At 42.3% G+C, this 4,670-nt stretch overlaps 1 long non-coding RNA gene across 2 annotated transcripts; it reads right to left on the reverse strand.

Moving 5' to 3' along the window:
• Positions 1–360: 360 nt before the first annotated feature.
• Positions 361–3,113, reverse strand: LOC136304315 (uncharacterized). Of its 2 annotated transcripts, none has more exons than XR_010724472.1 (4): positions 3,028–3,113; positions 1,304–1,465; positions 810–879; positions 361–392 (listed from the first exon to the last, which is right to left on the reverse strand). It is a non-coding gene; the product is annotated as an uncharacterized lncRNA (long non-coding RNA). The 2 variants fall into 2 exon arrangements; XR_010724471.1 differs by having other exon boundaries at positions 1,304–1,468.
• Between the last annotated feature and the right edge of the window lie 1,557 nt (positions 3,114–4,670).

A 4,670-nucleotide genomic window follows, 5' to 3' on the forward strand; every position in this document is an offset into this window, starting at 1 on the left:
TAAATTTGAAGGTGTTGTAGCACACCTAGCAGTTACGCCTCTAGCTCCTTCCGATCTTTGGTCAATCAGTACAGTCTGCTTCTTTCCTTAATAGTTGAAAGTCAAAATGTCAGGTGTTAACAGACGTCTAATACAACGTCTCACCTCAGCTGCACACAGAATACTATGTGACAGTGACCTGAGACAGGTGTTATCCTGGGCTGAGTGCCTCTTGCAGAGGGACCATGTAACTGCATGAAGCACATGCAGGTTCCTTGTAAGTTTACTTGTCTGTGCAGGTAGAGACGACTGCTTCCTGCTTACCCTTTGCTCTCCTTGCTGCAGCACAATGTTCTCTGGCTTCAAGTCTCTATGGATGACCCTGTTCTCATGAAGGTATCTGAGAGCAGAAGCTGAGACAGAAAAAGCCAGTTGTTAGAGCTGAGTAACAGTACCTAGCATGAGCTCAGTAAGGATTCATCTACTCTATCTAGTAATAAGCATGGCTTTCACATCAGACCTTGTACAATCAAACATACAATGAAACACTGAGTGTAAGGGGTAAAGTCAGCACCATAGAACTCTGGACACAAATTGAGTTCTCTCTCTGGATGTTCCCTCACATCCTTCCTGTAAACTGTAGTAATGCTGGCTAGCTTCCAGTAGGCAAGAACCTCCCCAGACTCCCAACACTTTTGGGAGATGATCAAGATCATAAAAGGTCAGTCTGAAATGGAGTCACTAAGGTCACTACTGTATATTTGGAGAGTGGACTCAGGACTAAAAGGGTTTCCATAGTTCAGACAACTGAAGGTACTGCCACCACTTACCAATGTCAGATAACAAGATAAGAATAGCTTCTTCCCGCAAGCCACAGCAATTCTCCAGCTGGTCCAGGTACTGCAAGTAAGGAACACAGAATGTAGTCTTTCCCTTCTCTATCCTGAGTGAACTCCAGAGTTCCACAAATTCTCAGGGATGCAAGAAGTTTCAGCAACAGCAATTAAATTCTCCAGAAGCACAAAACTCTATGGACTGTGACCTGCGGTAGCAGCAATTACAGCTTTGTGCCTTGGTTTAATTGCATGGGAAAGAAGATGAAAGAAGTCACTGTCATCCCGTTTTCATCCTTCTATTTGTTCCATCCCTCTTTGCCTGACAGTATCAACTCCAGTCTGAGGCCTAAGGTCTGTGTTTTAGCTATGGGCAGATTATAGCAAAGGTCAGAAAAGCCTTAGGATTAGAACTACCGTGTGTTATCTCTTCCTATGACAGACAAGAGTTCATCACTTTCAGGAAGGGTACAGCCTACAGATGCACCTACCCCACAATGGTACCACATCTACATGACACCTTACAATCTTCCACTAGGGATCAATGAAGGTTCTCTCCCAAGAGTACTGATAGACGAGTCAGACTATGTAAATCGATTTGGAGAAAGCAGAAACTCTTCTTGGTGGATTGAAGAGGGCTTTGAAGTGTAAAGCTGCTGAAGAGATTAGAGGGAATAATGTATAGTTGTGACTGCATAGAAGGGACATAGAGAAAGATGCTGCAACAAATAAATGAGACTATCAGAAAAAAAGCTAGCCTGCCAGACCATTGCCACAACTCTGCCTTTTTAGCAAAAGCGTATGATACTAGTAAAAACTAAAGGCTTAGTTGGGAAGGATCGGTAGAAATATTGAAAATAAGTCCTCACCTATCATCAAGCAAAGTCATTTTGCCTACACATTCTCTACACAAGAGAGAATCTTCACTCTCACCCAAAGTAGCAGTCTACAAGAAATGCAGATCCTCTTAAACCACGGTTAACACAAACTGACCCTTCAGCAGACCCTCTGCAAGAGATCTCTTAAGTAGGTGTCAGTAATCAGAATCTCAATTAACGCATTTAAATCACCATTACACTGCATCATCAGATAAGCCCATCTCTCTAATAGTGCACATGGTACTACTGTTGGCATCCTACAATTTAGGGAAAAAGTACTTGGAATTTACTTCTGTATTATTCCCCAGGAAGCACTCTCTCAGTTTCCTCCAGATGTAAATGAGTGTGCTTTAGCTTATCGAGTTTCTAAGTTTATCAAGTAAAAGCACATCTGGATCCAGCCTGGCAGTTTCCCTAGGAAGACCAGGACAGTTAGACCAGACAGCTGAGAAGTGATGGGTTGAAAAAATGTATAAAAAGAATTCTCATCATTTAAAACTTTCATTTAAAGTTACACCTTGAACTCCATTCACACTGTAAACTTCCTTTGTTCAACATCCTATTTTTTGTCTCTACAGATAATTTGATCTTTAGAGCTGATGTGAAAAACACTCAGAATGGAAGGCAAGCTCCCATGTCTCCTTGTGCTGGTAGGAGCAATCATGACTGCCCAGTGCCAGGTAAGAGGCTAATGCATCAAATAATTCTCTCGCCATCTTCCTGTATTTTCAGCAGCATTTCTTTGCCATTGGCTGCAGCTGTCTGCATCAGACAGAATGAGAATCTGCTTAGCTCACTACAAACCAGAGGAAGAAAAATGTTACAAAGTGGTCTATCATTGTGGATGTGTTATGTGTTATCCTGGCTCGTTTTCATTTCAAGACTTGCAAGTAAACAAGTCTTCTCCGAGTATTCTTGGTGTATCTGTTCACTGTCACCTTTCACTGTTAATAAGAACTCCATTGTAACCAGCCTTCCGTTTTCTATGGTCATCATCTTCATCACTATTCTCACTTAAAACTGCACGTCAGTGGTTCCCTTGTCCCCTCACTTTAAGCCTCACACCACACACAGCTTGAGTAAATGCTACACAATTCCAGAACGTTTACTCCCTTTCTCAAAAAATTGCTATCCCACCTTTCCTCCTTCTTATCTTCTTTCTCTTGTGGCCTAATCAAAGAAGCTTTCTAAATTGGTTTCCTCCATTAAACTTTATCCAAAATATTTCATTTAACTGGCTGCAAGAGACATATCTCTTAAAGATAATCAAGCTACAAAGTCTCATGGGGAAACTGCATGTCAGTGAGCAAAAGTAACTGCTTGTTGACTGTACCTACCTTGGAAATTATTTGCTTGAACCTCCTTCAAATAGCAGAAAGCTGGCAAGCTTTAGTTAGCATTTGCAACGCCCCAAGAACACATAATGACTTCACACACAATGTGAGTACAGCATATCCCAAATTCACCTCACTCAGATGACAAGCAATCATCTGGTAATCTGTGGAACAAAATGATTTACAATTCTTAGGAACCCATACTGAGGTACTAGAGGCACTTTTCACTGTACTGTCTGACAAGAGGGCAGACAATTCCTCAGAGCTTCCTGATTTACATGCCCTTAAGAAAAGGACTGACTCTTTGAAGGTACTTGTTCTCTCATCTTTTTTAAGAGAGCAGTTACTCACAGAATTAACCTTCTTTGCTTGCAGGGCTTACACATGCGTTTCAAACGAGGAGCCAGATCTAGAGGTAAGCCAGGCTAACTAAAACCATGTTAGCTGGAGCATTATGAACATGGGAGGGGAAAGCAAATCATGCTGAGGAAACAGAGCCTGAGAGCTTTTTGTCATGGTTATGTGGATGAGAGATTCAGAAGGCAAAATACCAGCGCATTAATACCATCCACAACAAAGTTTTCCCCTCCCTCTGCTCTTCTTGAAAGAAAGAGAGACGAGTCAATAGTGGAACAGTACATTTGGCAGCACAGCAGCGAGAGAGATGGGACCGTTGTGGTCGGAGAAGGAAAAAGGGCAACCCATTAGACAGATGCTCCCATCACAGATGCTTTTCTCCTGGAAATAGAAGGGAGTCCTTTTGCTCAGCCAGGTCTTTTCCCTGAACTAAAAGAGCATTTCCTTTCTCCGATTACAGCCATTTGCACAGATAATTCATCTGCAGAAATTTACCAATACAGGGGGACCTGGCTGAGGCTTTCAGGGAGCAGAATCGAATACTGTAGGTGTGACAGTGGTCGGAGTCACTGCCACACTGCGCCTGTCAGAGGTAAGTATGACAAAGAAAAAGGAAACGGTGAGAGCTTGTCCATCTAATCATCCACTGTCAGGGCCAGAGTTACTGCACAGAAAATTTGTCTGGGAATAGAAGAGGATAGAAAAGAAAATACCAGTATACACTGTCATGGGCGGGACTAAGTGGGAGTGGGCATGGAGCTGAGAAAGTCTGATAGAATATGTGAAGAGAATGAAACAGAGAAAAAAATTGAAGCGCTACACAAAAAGGCTGTAAGCACATGGCAATAACAGGTGGGTAGGGAAAAACAGAACAGACTAAAAGAGACTGACAGGAAAATGAAAGGTGTGTATACATTTCCAGCTTCTTGCTTCTGTGAAATCTAACAGTATTTCCTGGCTTTTGCTTATTCCACAGCCTGCACCAGAAATAAATGCCACAATGGGGGCCAGTGTTCACAGGCATATTATTCCCCACAGCTCTTCATCTGCCAGTGCCACCAAGGTTTCTCAGGGAAGCAGTGTGAAATAGGTGAGTATACCGCATCAACTGCTGTGAACAATGCTGTTGGGGTTAGCTGTGCAGTACACAAGGATGAGATACCCAGAAGCTCCTGCTGTAGGCTAGGCTCTCTAGTAAGTTGTCTTTTTTTATTCTAAAGCTAATACTACAAAGAACTTTTAAGCACATCTTGGTTGTTCTAGGTGTCTCTTAATAAAACTCTAAATTT

This window comes from Chamaea fasciata, unplaced genomic scaffold, assembly GCF_029207755.1.
Source record: "Chamaea fasciata isolate MVZ Bird 193981 ecotype frontalis unplaced genomic scaffold, bChaFas1.0.hap1 SCAF_71, whole genome shotgun sequence".
Classification (NCBI taxonomy): Eukaryota; Metazoa; Chordata; class Aves; order Passeriformes; family Sylviidae; genus Chamaea; species Chamaea fasciata.